The sequence below is a fragment of the Schistocerca americana genome, chromosome 1 (genome assembly GCF_021461395.2).
Source record: "Schistocerca americana isolate TAMUIC-IGC-003095 chromosome 1, iqSchAmer2.1, whole genome shotgun sequence".
In the NCBI taxonomy this organism is placed as follows: domain Eukaryota; kingdom Metazoa; phylum Arthropoda; class Insecta; order Orthoptera; family Acrididae; genus Schistocerca; species Schistocerca americana.
In genome coordinates this window covers 583,722,743-583,745,849 of record NC_060119.1, presented here as the reverse complement: position 1 = coordinate 583,745,849, position 23,107 = coordinate 583,722,743, and positions in this window count along the sequence as shown.

Below are 23,107 nucleotides of genomic sequence, written 5' to 3'. Positions count from 1 at the left end.
TTTGTGATGTCCTTAGGTTAGTTAGGTTTAACTAGTTCTAAGTTCTAGAGGACTAATGACCTCAGCAGTTGAGTCCCATAGTGCTCAGAACCATTTGAACCATTTGAACCTCCCGCCCCCCTTCCCCCCGTCGGAGGTTCGAGGCCTCCGTGGGCATGGGTGTTTGTGTTGTCCTTAGTGTAAGTTAGTTTAAGTTAGATCACGTGGCGTATAAGCTTAGGGACCGATAACCTCAGCAGTTTGGTCCCATATAATCTTACCACAAGGTTCCAAAAATTTGATCAGGATTGTTTGCTGCTAGAGGTCAAGCCTGTTTACGCAACCCTTTACTACTCGTATGGGCTAATGAACTAATTGGTCGAAATAATTTTCAGATATTGCGTTTAGCAGGATTTCGGATGAGCAAGGCATCAACCTCAATGCGAGCAATAACTGGGCAGGCCACCGGTGGTGCGGACCTTATAGTTACATTTTCAGCAAGTACACAAAAGCTTTTCATCCATACATGTATTTTTTCATCATTACTAACTTTTCTACAGGAGAGAGTATACAATGTAAATAGTACGGTCGCAGGTTCGAATCCTGCGTCGGGCACTGATGTGTGTGATGTCATTAGGTTAGTTAGGGTTACGTAGTTCTAAGTTCTAGGGGACTAATGACCTCAGATGTTAAGTCGCATAGTGCTCAGAGCCATTTGAACCATTTTTTCGGTTTGCATCGGCACACAGCAGTCACAGTCCCTATCCATTCTAAATAACGTGGAAAGCTACACTACACAGATCAACAAAGGGCGGTCGACACGAGCTACTCAACTCTAGTGTGGATACCGAGGAAAATGCAAGAGCTGTCTAATAAATTAGGTTAATAAGCAGAGACTCGAAAAATGAACTTTCAGAGCACTCAGGTGAGACTAAATAATCAGCTTTTGTTTAGGGACTTGTAATACGATACAAAATCTGTTATTTCCCTGTTGCTTCTTGTGTCTCGGCCGACTGCTACTGACTGACTAGCCGACTTAAGTCAACAGGCAGTCGCTAGCTTTCAAAACAAACGACCAACAACACGTGCTAGGGAAGTCTAGTCTAGACAAGAGGAAAATGCGAAAACTGTGTCTAAAAAGTTACGTTGATATGCAGAAATTAAAAAAAAAATGAACTACCAGAGCAGTCAAGCGAGACTAAATAATTCGCTCCTGTTTAGGAACTTGTAATGTGCCACAAAATCTGTTTACTTTTCGACACAAACGAAAACGCGAGAATTATGTCTCCTAAATATTAAATTAACTCACAGAAGCTCAAGAAACTAAACTACCAAGGCACAGAGATGAAGTCATACAATTCGCTCCTGCTTAGGAACTCGGAAAATGGCAAAAATGGTTCAAATGGCTCTGAGCATTATGGGACTTAACATCTGAGGTTATCAGTCCACTAGAACTTAAACTACTTAAACCTAACTAACCTAAGGACATCACACACATCCATGCCCGAGACAGGATTCGAACCTGCGACCGTAGCGGTCGCGCGGTTCCACACTGTAGAGCCTAGAACCGGTCGGCCACTCTGGCCGGCGGAAAATTTCACAAAATCGGTTACTTCCCTGTTGATGCTACTGTCTCGGCCGGCTGCTGCTGACTGACCAGCCGACTAACGTAAACAAGTGGTCACTCGTAAGGTAAGGTTGGTTGGTTGGTTGTTTGGGGAAGGAGACCAGACAGCGTGGTCATCGGTCTCATCGGATTAGGGAAGGATGGGGAAGGAAATCAGCCGTGCCCTTTCAGAGGAACCATCCCGGCATTTGCCTGAAGTGATTTAGGGAAATCACGGAAAACCTAAATCAGGATGGCCGGACGCGGGACGTAAGGTAAGGAATGACGTGATTCTTCACAGAGTCAGCAAAGATAGAAGTCTATGGGAAACACTGACAAGGGAGGTGGGACATGATCTGTTAAAAACATCAGGGAATAACGTCCATGCAAGTAGAGGGAGCTAAAGGCGCTAAAAACAATAGAAGAAAACAGAGATTGAAATAGCTCCAGCAAATAATTGAGGATGTAGGTTGCAAGTGCTACTCTTAGAAGAAGATGATGTCACAGCGGACGAATTCTGCACGCAGCACCTGCAACACCGTCAAACGCCCTCATTTCATTAAAACTGTGCAGAGTTTTGGAATTTAGTGCAGGACAGAGATAAATGATCAACAACTTCGCACCTCCCTTTGCCGGACAAATACTGACAACGTGAAGTTCATCCACCATCAGTATTTGAACTGCCTTACTTCCGCATCGAGTGACGATGCAGTGCATAAAGACCTCAGCTGCTTCCTTTTAACTCTCTCTTGGAACACAGGATAAAGAAACGGCATATTTGGGCTCAGTTGGTTGCACATTTTTATCCTACCAGATGTCTTTGCACTGACTCTCATACAATATGAACTGAGAAATTCAGTTACTGTCCTTAGCTTCTTTTCTCACACTTTATGTCATTCACTATTAATTCTCGGCATACCGCTGTGTAACATCAGTCACGTTATTCTAACCGATGATGTTATTGGTAACATATGCTCTATTATAAACGGTAACTCCCTGTAGATCATATTCTTCTTTGCTTAACGCTTTACAGGTTCGATGAAATGCTTCTTTCCTGAACGCTTTACAGGAGTTGTAGATATCTGTATCAGTCGGAGAAATCTAAAAGTAGTTCGGGATATTAACGAGCCAAGTACCTTTTATGCCCCAATCAAGATTAGTTATCAAGACTTTTGTCGTTCTTTTTATCAAGTAGTGTCATTACACTGTGCACTAAACTAAAGGATCTCTCGGGTAATCACTGTAATTCGCCAAAAAGTTTTGTGACGATTTTTTCGTTTTCGTTTCGACAAGAAACTGGATGTTTAAGTGTTGAAACCATATTTTAATGTGTATCCTTTGATATGTTATAGTATCTAAAGAACGAGAGAAAAGCTGACGAAAACCAGGTCACAGTCAGAGATGCTCCATTACCAGAGCGAGTCGGTAACAGCGCGAGTCAGCGACGCTACAACTACTGCGGCAGGCAACCAGAAACGTTTTTTGTATGTCTTTTTTTTAGTTTGCCTATTAGAAGAGGACTGGCCTATAAACAGGACTTGAACCAATCACTATAAACTGCTACCATTGAGATTTTCAAGACAAAAATAAAATTGTTTAACTATGTGAAAGTCCATCTGTAGTACAGTGAAACTACTAAAGAAATTTTTCATTCTTTTAGTAAAGAGAAAGTACAAGATAAAGAGGCAAAAGAGGCTAAAATTAACGAAGAAAGAGAGAGAAAAGGTGATTTTTTTCAGAGTTGCTTTTGGAAACTAAAATAAGGTTAATCCCAGTTATTGGAGTTGGCAAGGGCCAAGAATATAATATTACCTTAACGTAGAAAACCAAAGATTTAGCTATACATTATTTGAGAAATATATAATAATAACTGTATTGAGTCGGACTTGGGCAAAAGAAGAAATCTTCGGAAAGCAAAAGATAGTACAAATACGTAAAGAAAGGCCACATCACGAAAGAAAAGGTTCACAATAGACTTGGAACCATTGGAATAAAATGACGAATTCTCAGGCTGCGAATAATACAGTCACTGGTTCGCAACGGAATGTAAATAAGACTTCACAGTAATGTCGTTGCTTCATCAGAAAATAACCGCTTACAAATAAATAATATTTCATGAAAGTATCATACACCTGTAGGTTTACTGGTAATTTCCAAGAATGATTGCCTATCGAAGTCGCTTAGTCCAAACGATACACATCGAACATGCGATCGTAAATCGATCATCCTCTGGTGGTGGGCGTTATGAGTATGTTTACGGTGGTCACTATAGCAACGACAAAGGAAGAGCGTTACAAAAATACTTGTAATTACAAAGGAGACGACTTACCTTCCTCGTCGTCGGTGTTGCCGTCATGTGAAAGTCCATTACGGTAGTCTGGAAGGATAATTTGGAAGAGTCGAACCAAGTATTGTTCCTGATACTCCTTCGTTTTCCGCACTGTCTGCAGTGAAATTGTAACGATATTTCATCATCGAAACTCTTCTTACGAAGTTTTACACACTTCGTGCACCACCACAGTCTACACAGTCCGTTCTTTCCTCGACCGGTAGTACTCCATATTAGCGACAAATTATGAAACTATTTTCTACGCTGGATAGGTATGGAATCAGATTTTTGAAACAATTTTCTACGCTGGATGAGCATGGAATTAATTTTTCCATGTGAGAGAATCAGCCGAAGAAACATCAAGAACACCAGACATCCCACTCACTACCGACATAAATCGTCTCAGTTTCCCTAGCGACTCACAAATAATTCGTGAAGGTATGTGTCTTAGAGCAACTAAGGGAACGACGGGAAACAGAAGAAAATGACGATCACAAATAATGGATCACAACGCCCGCCACCGGAGTTCCATTATCGATTTACGATCACACGTACGATATGCATCGTTAGGACCCAGCGACTTCGATAGGCAATCATTCTTGGAAATTACTGTATTATTAAACAAGATTGAATATGCTCACATGGAACCGAAATGGTATTCTCTTGGAGATTGTCAATTTGGTTTCGTACTAGAAGAACGTCTTTCTTTTATTTGTGCGAAAGAATATCCTACACGAGTGTTTAAGCAGACGGCAGCAATGTAGTGTGATCAGCCACAGAGAAAGTTAGATTTTGTTATCAACAGTAGTAAAAGTTTGTTAGTGGCAGTGGTTCATACTAAAGTTCAGCAGTGCTAAACGTTTTTTTTTTTTTTTTTTAAGTGAATTGAGCTGTTGGCTAAGATCCTATCAGTCGATCGCTATAAGCGTGTGTTCCATCATACTAGTCGGAGAATGGTGCTTGCGTGTCGACGTGAGTTGTTATGTTTTGGACTAATGAGGGGAGCGTACTCAGGTTTCAACGTTGATGTATTTATTTAATGCCTGCCAAACTAGTCTCATAGGTGTTGGTTATCGTAGGGACTCTAGAATTCTACTTGTTAATTAAAATCAAATGAGTTTTCCTAAAACTTTTTCTACTAAGATATCTAACATCGGCCACCTAGCCCCAAATTAATATTGTGGCAAGGATCAGATTGGTATTGTGTTTATCAGCGGCACTTTTCCTTCAGATATCAGCCATATTTTACGTCGTTGAAGAATTCTTTGTTGTAAAAGAAATAACCGCCGTTCACTTTTGAACAGGACATTACCAAAATCGTAGCTGATCTTCCGACAAGTTCCATCACATGGGGTGCGGTGTACTGTCCATTGTTCATTGTGAATTGGACTGGGTGTACCAGGACTGAAAATGTGGATTTTTTTCTAATCTGTCCGCTGCAGAACGAGGTTTCAATGTAATCTGCACGGCGCATAACATCACGCAGTTCAGTTATCTCTGCAATAAACGAAATAGACAGCCCCTTCGTAGACTTTAATCGCTTACATTAGATCAACTCCTTTCCGCGTTGCGCATTACGAGGACATTTACGGTACTAATATGCACAGCTACGGAGATGAATGCCAAGTTGGTGAGAAGGCGAATGCATGTGTGTGTATGTGGAGGGGGTGGGGGTGGGGGGTTGCGGGCGAGGGGGGGGGGGGAGAGGTGGCTTATGCAGGAGGTGGGGTTGTAATGTCCCGTGCTTGACTAAAGTTAGGGTGCTCAAAAGCATGTAGGCTGCAGCAGGTGTACAAATATGAAGAGGTCTACACAAAGCAGACAATGTGGAGAGATGCATGACACAATCTATGGACTGAAAACCAGAAAACGGAATACTGACTGATCGTCTTCATTCCACTGTATCAGTGTTCTATGAAGATCGTATTTATACATGACCTCCTCCGTTGTATGTATGGTCTATGTTTTTGCACTAGTAGTATGTAAATAATTCTCTGCTATGAATCAGCTGTACGGATACTGATTTACTACTGATAATCACAGAAGTTACACTTCTCCTATGAGCCCATTCCGGTATAAAACTCTCTTATTTATGCTGTTATTAGGACGAAGGCTTAATAGCCCTGTATGGTTCATAACTAAACACCTTATCTTATAGTTATGAGCAAGCTACCGAATTTCATAAAAAAAGTGATTTAATTAAAAGTAGTAGAAGTAGCAGCCGCTTTTAGTATCTGTATCTGTTGAACAAACTAAATGAAGAAACTGACCTGTTCTTCTGAAACTGTGCACGGGACAAGGGAAATATTAATAAAATCTAGCTACTGCTTTCAACATAAGAACTGATAGAAAGCTCAAATAGTCACAAAAAACATGGATACTCAAATTTACTACATTAACCCTCACGCTTGTAATATTTTAGGTGCACTTACTCTGAAGTATTTATTTTTTAAGCGAGGAAGCTATAATGGTAATACCAGGTTCAGGAATTTGAGGAAACAGAGGATCATGTGACGGCTGTTCATAGTGGATGCCTGCCGTAAACACTGGAAAGTTCGAGCAAACACTACAGGAAGTGACCTGAAAGGATACTTACTGAATATCTATGAAATGGAACTCGCCTGACTCAGACAAGAACAGGAAAAGACATAAACGCCCACATAAGCTGGGTTTCGTGATCATGTGGAGCATGTCTGAGTTATATGATAATGAATTCGAGTTGCAAGACGTGGCTAATGTTGTTAATGGTTTTCATTACAAAAACCCATTTGATGCAGATTACCAGTGCAAGCCTCTTCATTTCTGCATAGCTCCTGAAACTTACATCCGTTTGAAGGGGGCTGATGACCTCAGATATTAAGTCACATAGTACTCAGAGCCATTTGAACCATTTACATCAGTTTGAACGTGGTTACTGTGTTCAAGCCTTGATCTCCCACAGCAGTTTTTAACACCCCGCATGTCCTTTACTTCACGTCTTTGGCCTCAAATTTTTTTGTCATCAGACTACAGGTTTCAGTCCATTTTGACCATATTCAGATCTGTTTTATAAAAATATGTCCTAATATACTGGAGCCATAGCACATGTTTTTATTCCACAGATCTGAAGAGGATCATTATAGGCCGAAACCGGTAGTCTGATGACAAACAAATTAATGATCATAGACGTGAAGCAAAGGGAATTTATTCTACATTTAGGTCACTGTTCGATTCGCGTCCATGTCGCAGCTTGTGACACCACATTTCCATTACTGAACTAATTGCTTGCTGCTTGAGAATGTGTCATATTAACCGAAATCTTGCCTAGTCAAGGCGTACCGTAAGTTGGTTTCTTCAGTAATTCGATTAATAACCTCCAAATTAGTTAGACCGTTAGTATTTAAAAAAATATGTGAATTTAAAAAAAAATATTGGTAATATATGTCTGTCTTTCTCACAACAGAAGGAAACCAGTTCAGCTGATATTATTTTTCTATATCAGATAACTTCGACGTGAAATATGTTTGACTATGTAGAACATGTTAAAATTATTTCGATCATAACGCGTAGTACATGATATGGTACAATTGGAAGAAAACTGCAATTGGAATGAACGTATTGTGATACTGCAGTTAGTATCACAGCAAAATAATAAATAGTTTTAATTGTTATTTTGTATGATCAAGGTTAGATTAGAATTTGATGTGTAACTTGAGAATTGGGCATCTTCACATAAAATCTGTGATAAACTGTAAAGTCTTTAAACTATGACAAACACTGATTAAATTTAATAAATTCTTTTTCACAGAAAATGAACGTGGAGCATATGGAATTAATGGTCGCCAGACGCCGTCCGATGTTGTTCGGTCGCCTGTTTCCTGTCTTTCTATTTGACATCACTTCGGCTACTTGCACGAGATAACGTTCCCTATGATGCCTTTGAAAAATGCTGAAGCATCATACAGGAAATTACAAACACATACAAAGAAAAAAATAAATGTAAGCCTGTGTAAAGGCATAATTACTGGAATGCTAGGTAATATTTTTTCCCGACTTATTTATGAAATGATTCATTTCATTAAGTCAGTGTAAAGTTTAATGTCCAAAGGCGCTTGCTACCAGTTCAAGCTTCTAGAAACGAAAAGAACTCGGAATAGCTTACTGTTTTAACAGCAGAAGGATTGTTCTCCACTTTCTATTTGCTATACCCTTCGCGTTGTCTCCACCTTCTCTTGCACCGTAAACAAGTAGCTTTCACTCTGTTTATACTTCGCTTACGTAGAACATCTTGTAATATTTGACTCTTTTGTGGGTACGTCTAGTGTGTGTGTGGTGTCTGTCCTTTTGGACATATCCGAAAGAACAGACACCATTGTGATCGAGCAGCCATTGTGAGTTAAGACACGAAGGAATTACGGACATTGGCTACAAGCGGGCATTGATTGAGATCAATGGTAAAAGTAAAAAATTTGTGCCGGAACGGGATTCGAATCCGGATCTCCGGCTTACTGGGCAGATGGTCTGACCACATTTTTTATTTTTTTATTTTTTATATTATTTATTTATTTATTTCGTAACGGATATTACTACCTCCACCAGAAGCTTCCGAATCGTCTTCGTGGAAATTAATGGAAGGGAACGCCCTCTAAACCGTTTTCTCGGAGGATTAATCACGTGCTGTGGATCGTCTTCAAGTGTGCCTTCTATTACTCGGAGGATCCTCGAATAATACGCCTAAATAATTCTATAGTCGTGTCCGGTATAAAGCATGGGTGCGGAACGTCTCACTAGTCGCCGTCAGGCGGAACCAAAATTCCAGAGCGCTTTCTGGCGCAACTTTCAGAACTTAGCACCGTGCCCTTCAGCAAGTTGAGGCGTTCCTTCTGGCGGCGGAAAAGTAAACAGTATCTGTGCATAGAAGTTCCTACCGCGTGCCAGACCCTGCCTGTCGTCGCTCCACGAGCGCCAGGAACGCCAGCGTACGTTGTATGAGATCCTAGCAGCTGCACGTCGCAGCACATGTTAAACGGTGCGCGTCTGAATTGACGAGTGCATAGTGCAGGCACAAAGGGCTGTCCGTAAGATGGGTGGAATGGAGGCGCAGGCGTGTGGCTAATTGGTCACTGACCACCACATACCACAAGGAACGAAAGTACTTGGGCAGGTTTGGGGTGTGGACGTCCCGCCATACTCTGGTCCAACGGCTGTTCGACGTTGTTGTGGGGTTGTCGTGCTTGTTAGATGCGATAGTAGTCTCTCGCGTGTGAGGTAACGGCCGAGTTGTGGCACCCTGGAAATATTACATGTTCGGAGTTGGGGCGTCCGCACAGGACGCTCGTCAAAGCCGCGGCCCGGCAACAAATACATGGTGCCGAACGTTACCTGTACATGAGGGGAGCCCTAGCGCGTGGGAATTCGTTGGTGACGCTGGACGCCGGGAGTGCTAAAGATGGTGGACTTTGTGAAACCTTGATGACAGACATTTCACAGTTCGTATAGAAATTAATAGTAGCCAGATGATTGGTGATAACTCAAAAAGAAACAGGTACATTACCATTATTTGCACGACGATTCTGATGGTACAATCAGATTCTCAATATATTTATTAGCTTAAAATTTAAATTACGCAAGTTACACCAGGCAACGAATTTCCTAAATCTAAAAGCTTCATCCGTTTTTCTCGATCGACATGTCTTTAGAAAGCTATTAGTGTAAACCTAAATTGGTATAAATTACAGGCAGTTAACTTGAATAGCACATGAGTTATTGGACGTCAAAGTGGCCAATTACCGTCGATCGCGTCAGGCCATAAGTACTCCACAACTACACGAAAAAAGGGTAGCAGCGTTCTTACAAATATATTTATTCGTCTATGTCTTTGTTTATATCTGATATATACTATTCATGAAGAAATTGGTTAAATATTTACTGTGTTTTAGAAAGCACAGAGACATTAGGTTACTGGCCTATCTTTTGTAGCTATTACTTTGATATATGTTTATTTAATTTGTTTATGTATTTAATAATGTGTTTTAGAGCGTGTTTATGGTCCAGCTGTAGGAGTATTTATTTAATTACAAGTTATTTGAATGTAAATACAGTATTTCGTATGTGTCTCAATACGTTTGTGAGTGCACGTTGGCTTGGAGACATGGAGGGAGTGCTGTAGCCAATCACAGCGCTTGTTACTAAGGGAGGCGACTACCGAAGTCAATGGAAGGGGGTACGGGAGAGGACACGGGGAGTACTTGAAGCGACGGCGTGAGGGATGCACAGTCGCGGGAAAGATTTGGCGTGGAGCAGTTCGCACATGATCACGAGAATAGAAATACTTCGGAGTGCCGACTTGTGTACTTGTGAGATTTCCGTGGCTTCTGCAGTGAAGGCGTAGTACCCGTTTGGAAGTGAATATCTCGCGAGTTCTGTTGTTGTTCATAACTAATTACGTGAAGTAGGAACCTACTGTTTCCCTGTTATTCAACTTATGTTTTATTTAATTACTGGACAATCGACACCAATATGTGTTTTTAAGAAAAAAATGGTTCAAATGGCTCTGAGCACTATGGGACTTAACATCTGTGGTCATCAGTCCCCTAGAACTTGGAACTACTTAAACCTAACTAGCCTAACGACATCACACACATCCATGCCCCAGGCAGGATTCGAACCTGCGACCGTAGCAGTCGCGCGGTTCCGGACTGAGCGCCTAGAACCGCTAGACCACCGCGGTCGGCTGTTTTGCAGAAATATACGGCATTCTCAGAAGTACTTCTGCTATCGTACTTATCATTTAAAGTCGTTAAAATAGTACCTGCAGATTTTATGTAATTGAAGTCTTTCACTTATAAATGTGTATGTCACGTTAAAAATTCGCAATTGCCGGGTGATAGCAACCTTCGAGCATTCGATTCATGTGCGTATTCATATTGTGTACTGTAGACTCAGCAGTATTTGGCTTGTAATGCGGCAAATACGTATCCCAGCCCCTAGACAACAAAACCAGCCAAATCGTTCAATATTACAACTCTGAATCTGAGGGTACGTAGTTGAGAGCCACACCATCACATCTTTCATTTTAATTTGAAAGCCCGCACGCGTTCGGCGCCCCCGCCGCCGATAAATGCTCGATCATGTAGCTCAGTTCGACCAGACAACTAATCCATCCAGAAAAAGTGGCCATCATCGCTAAGCAGAGCCCCTGAGTTCAATTTACTGAGCTTTTCTTTCGGCTTGACGTACCTCTTTACGTAAGAATTTTGTTAGGTTGATCGTTCAGTTACCACTGAATAATGATGTCATGACTCGCTTCACTGGCTTGATGTAACCAGCCTCCCGAGTTAATACAGATGGCGAACAGGAATAATACGATGATGTGAGTTACAAGGAATTTCGTCACCACTTATAATTTTTATCAAAAAATTTCGATCTAGTTCTCTCTCTCGTCACGGTGTTAGGGTTACAAAAAAGTTCTTAGAAATCGTATCTTCTTCCTGGCCTGACTGACTGAGAAGACTTATTTAAAAGGTCTGAGCCAGTAAGTAAGACAGAGGGGGAGAGGGGGAGAGCGAGAGATAGAGAGAGAGAGAGAGAGAGAGATGGAGGGACAAAGAGAGAGAGAGAGAGAGAGAGGGAGAAAGAGAGAGAGAAGCTCTTCATCATGTGATGAAGATGAGATAAAATGATTAGGACAACATATGCACACAGCCTCGAGTGAAGAAACTCTGTGATACGGTTGGGAATCGGGTATTCCGCGATCTATCTGTCAGAGACTCTAATTTGATTTGACATGATTTAGAAGAAGTAAAAGCATTTTCCAATCGGGTCGATAGGAAACGCTACTTCAAGTTTCATAGTGATAAAAGACCTTGAAACCGTTATGAATTAAATAAATTGATGCCTTGTGATATAATTGCGTAGGCTTCCGCGGTCAAAGTCAGACGACATAAAAGATTTCTGGATATGGTACGATGTCATTTGTATAAAACTGCTGCTGGAGAAAACCAACGTTTCGGCTACGGTTGCAGCGGCCTTTTTCAGGCTCTACTGCAACCGTGGCCGAAACGGTGGGCTTCTCCAGCAGTAGTATTGTACAAACCGACGCGGTTCCATACACAGAAACTTTTATGTCTTATGAATTAAACCTGAATTGAATTTCTTTATTGCTTCATGTGCCTGTGTTGTAGTCCTCATCAATGCAAGACTTATAGTGACATAACGGTATATGACACAAATAGTTGCAAAATTCAAACTGTGTGACTGTATTTTGTAATTAACTTCAAACAACTTAATTAGAAAGAAAGAAATGTATGTATTAAATAAGATGTCCCGTGAAACTATATATTGTGCAATACAGCGAACAGTACTACAATGTGTAACGTCACAGTACGTGACTTGCAGTGCGAAACACAAAACTAACAGAATAAATATCCCACATAATATTATAAACTGAATTCTGAAATAACAGAAAACCAAAAATGTTTCAATAAAAAGCCTTGTATTTTCATATGGAAATTGACTAAACGACATTTCAAACCCTGAGTAATACCCACGCGAATATAACACTGCACTGTGAGAATAAATCTGTCTGCATAAGAAGCGCAATCTGAACTGAACTTTGCTTAAAGTGAACCTCACAACAATTTTGAAAAGCAAAGCTAACTGTGAATGATGTAAACTATCTTGACTGTAATGCAAAACTGGCCGATAGTTTCACGGCTTATCGAGCTCGTACCTGCGGCAACGGAAACTCGGTACAGATCGAAGTGATTAACATAAAAAAATACAGTGCGCCAGTGAAGCTAACTAAAATGAAATTAAAACTGTCACAGTACAGTGAAAGGCCAAGAAACTACTGTAAGTAGGCCATGCTTTTACTTTAGCGGCTGTACTCCTCAGAGTGCAATGCGGTGACACACATTATCAGAAAAATGAAACTATTTTGTGAAGACGCGGTGGTGAAATTTGAACTTGCTATATTATTCAAAGGACTGTAACTTTTAAAAAGCTGTATTTCTGGAACTAAAACTAAGCTTTCGATAATTACAATGATCTTTATAAAAAGTATTTTTTCAAACAAATATTACTCAGCCACGTGATTGACTATTGAATAGGTGACAGAGTGGTACATCTGTAACCTCTGAGTGCAGACAACATGAACTGATAATTTTATTTAACCAAGTCTGTACATTGAAAGTAACTAACCGAAATCAATAAAGAATACCTGTGTTACAACTTTCCGTTATTCAAACATTTCATAACGAAACGCAAGCAAGCAGTGCAGTAACAACATTGCCTGTAATCTTCACTTGTCAAATTCATTCTTATGAAATCGTATTCCAAAATTGATCATCTTCTGTGTCCTTAACTCTGTCCTCTGCAAGGTATTTCAGATCGCTCAGTAGCGTAGTCAACACCTGACTCCCTCACTAGCTTTTATCAGAATGCTACAGCAACGGCAATCCTCAGCTACTAAAGACGCACTGCTTGTGCTCAGAACCTCTGTGATATGCCATATCGACTACTGAAATATACTGTTGGAAAAATGAGTGGTATAGATATATGAAATGTACCATATCGAATGAAGATAGCGTTCAAATCTCTTATCTTGTATACAAGCTAGAAACTTTACAAAAGTTACCTAATGTTTCTAGAAAAAGCAGCTCTCGTGCAAGTCATACGTGTTTCGTACGTGCAGCGAAGCAATGTACATTGTGAATAGGAGCAACTCGTGAACTGTAGAGATGCTATGCAACCCGCGCTGCAGGATACCGCCAGCGAGCGGCAGCCGAGGTGTGCCGGCACGCTCCAACTGTACGGCGGCTGCGACCAGTGCTGGAGGCTATCGATCGGTGTCAGTCACCTGTGGCGAGCCGGCGGTGGGACCGCGAGCAGCTGACTCCCGTCTGTCAGTCAACAACGTCACCCCGGGAGAGCACGGAGCAGCCGCGTGCAAATTAAAGGCGTAAGCACGGAGTAATACAACGAAAAAAGATGGGAACGTACACTGCCAGACAAGAAAAGAGACACATCCAGGAGAGATTGTGGGATGTCAATGTAACTGCGGAGACGTACGGAAGATCGGCAGGTATGTTAGTGACTACAGTTGCAATTCTCTGTGATAGGTAGGAAGGCCATAATAGTGCAATAGTGTTGTCCGTGTGGTTAGTAGATCTGGTACAGGATACAAGGGGCGTAAGCAGCGCAAGATGTTGAGTGATCACTGTGTAGGAAACGTTGATGCCGAGTACTCATACTGGACTGCTTTATCAGCACTTGACAGAATTTTAAAATGACCACATAGTGCATCTCTACTTGGCCAGCTGGTCGAATCGTACACTCTTACAATATCCAGATTTGTTGGACATTAAAACTGTGAGAGTGGTCCGACGCGGGACTCCGTGGGTACGTGACTACAGCCACCTTTTTAATCTTTGTTTTTAACAACCAACGTCCTCAATTATTTAATGGATGTATCTCAAACTCTGTGTCTCTGTACAGTTTTTACGCCCTACAGCTTCCACTAGAACCATAGAATTGATTTCTCATATTCTAAGTCCCTGTCCCTCCTCCTTACCAGTGTTTTTCATATATTTCTTTCCTTGTCGAATCAGGAAAGAACATCCTCATTCTTTTCATTTCTTACCGTATGATTCCAGCTAATTTTTACCATTCTTCTGTAGCACCAAACCTGTTCTGGTTTTCCTAAAGTCCATGTTGTGATGCTACAAAATAGAAGTGATGTTGCTATTCAATGGAAAGTTGGAAATTGAGATTTAACTAACTGTTTTATCAATCACAATTGGCGTAAGAATCATGGATTGACCATTGTCATAAAATATTGCATTATGAGATGTGAATAGTTTTTACTTGCGGTTTCGCGTGGCTTGAGGCAGTCACAACTAGCGTGCTATTGATTAAGAAGTTGCGTTATCGTCTTTCTAATTACTTCATGATCGTAGATACGATCATACCCGGTTGTGAAGTTATTGTTATGACAAAAAAAAATTTCCTAAGGGACCAGAAAGTTCTTAAGGGCGCAAAAGCAACTGTAACATCACACAAAAGAGAAATTCAATATTAAAGCTGTTGCAAGAAGACGATAAAACAGTTTTCTTTTTATCAATGTAACACGCACATTGGACTGCTGATCTTGGAGTCTGTAATATTAGCAAAATGCATAATTAAAATGAAAATAATACTGAGGAGATAATAGAAATGAGCACTGCTAAATGATTCAGTATTCCCAGAACAAATATTTATTATAACTAAAACATATATCGTACCTTAAGCTTAATACAACAATGACGGTAGATTTTTATGTCCATATCATGTCCATTGAGCGCTCTTTTATATAGCCATTGTCCTCTTGAGTCGCTCGTGCTTCGTCACGGTAAGTTACAACAGTTCTTCTTCCTACACTTCACTCAAAACTTAGACGGAACACGTTTTTATACATTTAATAAAAAATTAGATCAGACCGCCACAAATCTGCGTCCGTCTTACTCGAGAAAAACAGTAAAAGTCTTCTTAGCGCTGAAGGCTTCATTTGTTCTCCAGCGAACAAAATAGTGAAGGATCGCACATCTATCCGTATTTCTGTTTATATTGCCGCCCAATGACGACGAATTACATTATCTAGAAAATTCCACCGTCGCCATGCGACGCCTTATTATATATTAATCATTCTTTATAAACAAGTATTTGCCTTCTGGCTGAATTTGCTGTTTTAATTAAGTCAAAAATAGCGAATATCACATTGCCTCCCATGAGGAGAGAGGGAATGCCGAAGGATTACCTCGATCCTCATGTCCTCATGAGATATTCGTGATTTTTGGTGTGACATTTACATAATGCTACTGGCGTACTATGTACATAAATTCAAATTACATTTATAAACATATATCATATATTTATCAGTTTTCAAAATAAAGTTTTTCATTCTTTGTTCATCAGTCACTTCATTCCATAATACCAAGATTAACATTTATGTCCATATTTAAGTTTGGTCCATATTTGCTTATAACAATAAGTGAACGTTCATTTCGCACTTCAGGGGATAGAATTCAGGAATTACTTTTTCTTGAGCTTAACAACTAATACATGAGTACAGTGAGTGCTTATTTTCACTAAACTAGAGTGGACAATGTTCGAGCATCTGTTGACTCCTTGTGGTTCAATTACAGTTTAATAACGTAGCACTGCACTTCGTGATGCTTTCACTTTCTGTGTTAGCTGTCTACGGCGTTCATCATGCAGTACATCTGTCCTTTCCACTGTGGTGCCAGGAATTCAAGTGGTTTCCCGGGTTTTTATTTACAATATGAAACAGAAGAAGTGGAAAATTATTAGTATAACTTACAACCTATTGGATACATTTGTTAAGGATCGGGACTGGTCTGGAGTTTAGGGTCTTCCTATAGTGCACATTCATTTTCTTTGTCCATCAAGAGACAGGGTTATAATTCATTTTAGCAGTGTTCAGGAGTGCCGGTATTAATGGCTTTAAGGCCTGAGTAATCTATCAATCTACTTCTCACTCATCTTAACTTCAACTCAAGAAAATTGCTTAATTTACGTATGAAAATGTAGTCACACAAGTGTACTAATGTCTTTCCTCCAGCATGTACGATGGAAGTCATGGCGGTTAGCAGTTTAAAGTTTGGATTGTTTCGTCACCCACACGTCAGCCACTCACAGCGGCTGCACAGTGTTGCGTGAGCTCCAATACTCAGTATCCGTTCGCGCTCAGGCTGTAACAGAGCTGCTGGTCGTCGATTGCTCCCTTTTTTTTTTGTGAACTTCGTATCACACGAGTGCATCGATACAAACACCTCGCGCGCGTTTTCCATCGGAGGAGCTGGACACTGACGCTGCCTCCATACTTCTCTGTCAACTGCCTCCCATGAGGCTCACAGGTAAGTGACGACGAATGTTTTAGCTGTCGCTGCACTTAGAACAACACTGAACTTTGCGTTGCACCTGTTGTCGTAGCCTTGACTTCTTTTTACACTTGCAGTACAACACTACCACTAATATACAGTGAACAGTTACTTTTAGTATGCACGTCGCACTTTAGTGTGCATCTTCACACAGCATTCGTGCTTAGTTCCTTCGCCGATGGAGTTCATTTACAAAACAATTAATTTTGCAGGTTTCCTCCATTGGTACAGAAAGACTTATATTCTACTATTTACAAAAGATCACTTACGAGCTAATATTTACAATTAATGGTCACTCCTTTTGTTAAGTCCAGTGAACAACTGCTTTATGAATGGACTCTTTATATCTCAAGGTTTACTTTCACTAGTGAACCTAAAAATATTCTTTCAAACTTTCTTTTAAGGGCTCATCTCCTCATTATGAGAACTACAGGTTTCGCAAACCTCGTTGCATTTATTCTTTAGTGCACCCAAGATCATTTTCTACTGCCACGCAGAATATCTACTACTTAACGAGTATGCATTTAACGCTGAATCTTTTTTTTTTTTATATATTTGAGGGCAGACTGGATAACAATAGGTCTCCCTCTTCGCTTCATGTACTCAGCAATCGTTCTCTGTTTAAAAAAAAAAAATAGGGTAACGCGTGTCTACTTTTTTTTTGCATGAATGGAATTACCGACAGTTCACTGGGTTTACGCAACCGGTCCATAACAAACATTACCAAAGCTAGCGAAGTTCATCACGCTACGTGTCTCATTTCTCATAAGCACTGCTTTGCCTCGAAGCACACGTGCCTTTTACAAGTCGACCCTTGGTCTGGGTTAATGAACCAGGTTCAAAAGGAACGGGCACAAGGAAAATGGATTTCATAAGAGGAGTGTCTTAGGAGACATTTTTTACAATAAAATCTGCATGTAAATAAAATTATCTTAATAAACATAGGCACATATATAAACTTCAACCTCCTTCCTTACAGCATGCTTTGCTACTTCTACGTCTTACTCAGGTTATAGTCAATATTAAGTTTAAATATCACTGCATTGCTTGTTCTTTAGATTAGCCTTCAATTAGGGTATTGAATGGTCGCTAGATTACACTACAAATCTTCTGAAGATCTTTACTTGGACTTATTTATGATACAGGGGGCTTGCTGTGTGGTTATTTAGTATCTCGATTCTACTGACATCAATTCGTCAGCTAACATTTCTCATATACTCTTTACATTGGGCTCAGATCACAGGGAAATAGTTTACTTTCATAGCAATTAATGGCGTCGTGGAGTACTTACGCTACATTATTGATGCTTCATGGTTTGCCTCTATTTGTACTGTATTTCACCTAACTTAGTTTACTACAGCTTATTGTCTCCTTGCGTGAACACATGTGGGTTACCACTTGTTTTTCCATTTAACAGCACGCTTTAACTGAACTTTAAGCTATTTCTTCTACTCCTGTCCACTGTCTGGACTGTTTGAACATGTACCCTTTTTTTAAGCAGGTAATTTGGGTTTTTACTACAGAACTTCAAGTACTTACATTACTAAAAATAAATCTATAAATATTCTTGTACCTTGAGAGAAGTGCTTATTTACGCATCCTCCTCCATTTCTCACCTTTACATATTTTATTTAACTCCGGGCAATCACCTCGCAAGCACCTTTTTTCTTATTACTAACTTAAAATTAAATTGAAATTCTTGGTGCAACCTCAATTTCCTGCTTCAGCTTGTTGAAGAAATATCAGTTCATGTCCATCACTATAAACAATTTTTTCATACATAGCATTTAATACTTAAATGTTTACATGTAATAGCCGTTACCATGTAGTCAGTGCGCTGTTCAACACAATACTTATCATTAACAGTTCACACAAGGAAATTTCCAGTAAGCAAGAATTCATTTCCACGACAGTATTTAACCACTACCATTATAAAATTTCTTTAAGTCTTGATGGTGAAATAAGCCTTTTACTCTCCCCGTAGCCGGGTCAGTTAACAAATAACTCCCTATGTGCGGTTTCCTTAAAATAAGGTAAGGACCTTGGTACATACGTTGCCACTTGCGATTTTTCTTACATATTAATGATGGCTTGAAATGAGTCTTAAGTAATACCTTTTCACCTACATGGTAATTTACAACTTTGTTTACTTTTTTCTCACAGCCTTTCTTCCTTAATTGAGCATTGGTGGTAATGGAACTTAAAGCTTCTCGAATTTTGACATCTAGATCTACCTCAGGGCTAGGTATCTTGGGAAGAGGATCAACCCACTCATTCTGTTCCTTCTTTCGAGATATCAACTCGTGTGGAGTAAAACCTGTGGAAGTGTGTGGCAAATTATTAACTATCTCCTCAAAAGGTGTCACAAAATCAACCCAACGTGTTTGCTTGTCTGGAATGTACGTCCGAACAAATCTGTTAAACTCCTTGAAGATCCGCTCAGTCAAATTCGACTGAGGCCTAAAACGTGATATTAAGATCTGCTTGACATTGTGATGGGCCAAAAACTCACGCCATTTGCGGCAAGTAAAGTTGGATGCATTATCTGAAAGTATAGATTCGGGGACTCCGAATCGAGGGAAATAGTCATTTTCAAGACAGCGTATAATAGGCGGAGCACAAGATGTCTTCATAACATACATTCGAACGTATTTTGTGAAGTTGTCGAGAACAGCAACGAGGTATTTGACACCTCCCCTACCTATCGGTAGAGGGCCAGCCAGGTCAATGCTAATGAGCTGATTAGGTCTTTCTGCGATGATCGGATTCAATGGAATTAAAGTAGGAATATTCAGAGCTTTCGCCTTTTGGCAGATGACACAGAATTTTAGCAATTTGTGTACCCGACGATGTAGGTTGGGCACATAACAGTAAGTAGCAATCTTCTTTTTACACTTCTCTGGACCATAGTGGCCCCAAGAAATGTGGGTATACCACAAAAGATGTTCGACAAAACTGCTAGGTATACAAACAAGCCAGTTGTCTGATGACACAGAGGTACGATGAAATAATACCTGATTATGAATCTTGAAGAATTTGGACAACTTATGGTTTGGATTTTCTTGAAGAAGTCTGATTACTTTTCCCCACTTAGGATCTGTGGTCTGTAGTGTCTGGATTTGCTTGCACAGTTCCAAGAAATATTTTCTATGAATGGGATCCTGCATAAGAAGAACTTTGTAATTCGACATCTGTTCTACCAACTCACTTGTCTCAGGCAGACCTTCTGGTGAACGAGAAAGTGCGTCTGCAATAATGTTATCCTTGCCCTTTATATACACAATATCAAAATCGTATTCTTGCAGAAATAAACACCACCTGGTCAGACGCGGATGTTGTAATTTACAGGTCAAAAGATACGAAAGTGCTTGATGATCCGTAAACACTTTTATCTTTCTGCCAAAAATGTAATAATTAAACCTCTTGAAGGACCAAATAACTGCAAGTGCCTCCAGCTCAGTAACTGAATAGGACTTTTCACATTCTGTTAAGACCCTACTCGCAAAACTAATCACTCTGATCTGCTCTGTTTCGTCTACTAATTCAATCTGAAACAAACAAGATCCAATTCCAACAAACGAAGCGTCTGAGGTGATACAAAATTCTTTGTCCATTTGTGGATGACAGAGAATGTTGTTATTTACAAGACCATCTTTAATTGCCTGAAAAGCTTTCTGACACTCTGGTGTCCAAATCCAATGCGTACTTTTCTTCAGAAGATTGTGCAAAGCGGGATTGTTCATTACTTGACCAGACAGAAATCGTCGAAAGAAAGACGAAAGACCGAGAAATCCTCTTAATTGCCTCTTAGTTACCGGCGTAGGGAAATTCTTAATCGCAGACAACTTTTCCGGGTCGGGTTTAATCCCTTCAGGTGTAATCACATGACCTAAAAACTTTACCTCACGTTTTCCAAATTTTGACTTTTTCAGATTCGCTGTAACACCATGTTCTTGAAATCTCTGAAACACCTTTCGTAGGATAGCTAAATGATCTTCCCAGTTCTTAGTGGCTATCAACACGTCATCTACATAAACAGTTACCTCATCCAGAAGTTCAGGTCCTAACACAAAATCGAGAGCAGAAATAAATATTCCCGAGCTTACATTTAAACCAAAAGGCATGACCTTAAACTGATATGAGCGGCCGGCAAATATAAAAGCAGTATATTTTCTGGATTCCTTGGCCAATTTCACCTGCCAATAGCTACTTCTTAAATCGAGTGTACTCAAAAATCTAATGCCATGAAATTTTTGCAAGTGCTCCTCAAGTGCTTCAGGTCGAGTCCTTATCGGTACAATTATTTTGTTTATTGATCTGGCGTCCAGTATTAGTCTGACGCTACCGTCCTGTTTAAGTACGGACAACAAGGGACTTGAGTACGGCGAATTCGATAACTCGATAACATCCCAACACAGCATTTTCCTAATCTCATGCTTTACAGCTTCTCGTCGGGCGTAGGGTACTGAATAGCTTGCTTTGCAGAACGTTGAGTGGGGAAGCACTTCCATTTTATACTCGAACCCTTTTATTACTCCTGGTTTCTTTGAAAAGATTTTCTTGTAACTTACTAATAAATGGAACAACTCATATTTCTGCTCCCCCCTGAGTTCAGTCGATTCCTTGGCTTTAGCATCGATCTCGTCTGTGTCAGGAAGTAAGTCTTCATACTCATTGTCATTTATGTCATCCCATTTACTCAGGTCATTTGTCTGATCAAAGCACGGTTTGGCGGTCCTCTGTCGTCTCCAAACCTGATGCAATGTCAACACTGCCTTCACTTTACTCCTTAACAAGTTAACAACAACTTGTTGTTGATTTACGATAAAGGTACACATTCCAGATTCAATATCTATCACTGCTTTTGTTTGTCGAAGAAACTCCATCCCCAAGAGACATGGAACTGACAAGTTCTTTACTATTAGAAAGTGGCAAAAAACCAAAACAGATTCTATCTGCAGTTGAAGCTGCGTCTGTAAACTAACTCTCTGTTTCAATGGACCAATCGCTCCCGATATGGAGCAGCCCTGAATCGGCAATTATAAAACTTGTGAAACAGAAGACACCTGTCTGAAGAAACATGGTGACATGACATTGATGTTTGCTCCTGTATCAACAACGGCTGTGAAAGGAATGTTAGTAATAGAAATCTTAATCGAAGCCTGGACCTGTTCATCATAAATGTCATTAATGTCTTGAGCTTCTAGGTCAGGTGCAAGGTCATCTCGTAAGTCGGTCTCATGGTCGTACCGTATCGCATTATCATACTCAGAATCAGAGTATTCGTTAGTACCCCCACTGGAACCGGCAGCGACCTCTAGGAGGCTGAAAGGTGCTGCCTCTAATTTTCCGCAGGATGTTTAACCTGTTTGTCATTCATGGCCTTAAGTGTTTGTTCCGTTTCATATTGGTGCTGGTTATGTGGTACAAATGCCGGTGTAGAGGGGTAAAATCCACTGGGTGCATTCACTTTTGAATAAAATACTTGAGACGTCTGCTGTCGCCCGATCTTTTGGTTGCCGGCAGAATCATTTCCTTGTGAAGGAAAGTTCGCATTTGGTACCGTTTGAAAATTGTTCCGCGGTCCTCTATTCTGTGAAAAGTTGTTCTGATGTGCTGGGTGGCCTCCGCCTTGCCCATGCCACTTGCTATATTTCGACCTATACCTTTGATTGTACACTGGCCCATTTGAAAAATTACCACTAGTTTGTGGAGAATTTCCATGTTGCTCAGGCGCAGAATTAAAGGGTGGGTTTCCGTACTGATGTTGTACCTGGTGGTTGTAAATTGGGTGGTATCTCTGCTGATTACTGTAATTGGTTTTCTGCTTCCGTTTAAAGTTATTGCCGTTTGCGTTTTCATAACGGCTGTCAGGTTGGTAACAGCGGTCGCAGTAGCTCGCTCTCTCCTTGGGCGCATTGTTGTCCGCGTGCGATGCATTCTGCTGGCTGCCAGGGAAGAATTTGCCGCTGCCAACCTTGGAGCGCACATCCTCGCTAATTAAATCTAAGGAATCCAGCACAGAAAGGAATACATCCGTGTCTTCTTCGGACACATTTACTAATTTCTCTCTAATAGACACAGGGAGTTTGCTTTTGAGAATCATAATTACGTCCTTGGAAGAAATCGGAGAATCCCAGAATTTAATTTTTGCTAGATACTTCTCAAAGTATCGCCGGAGACTTCCATGCTTCTCATTGAAAATTTCCGCACCATACACCTCCTTCCTTAATCTTTGCTGTACCCCATTACTCCAAAATTTTGCCAAGAACATTT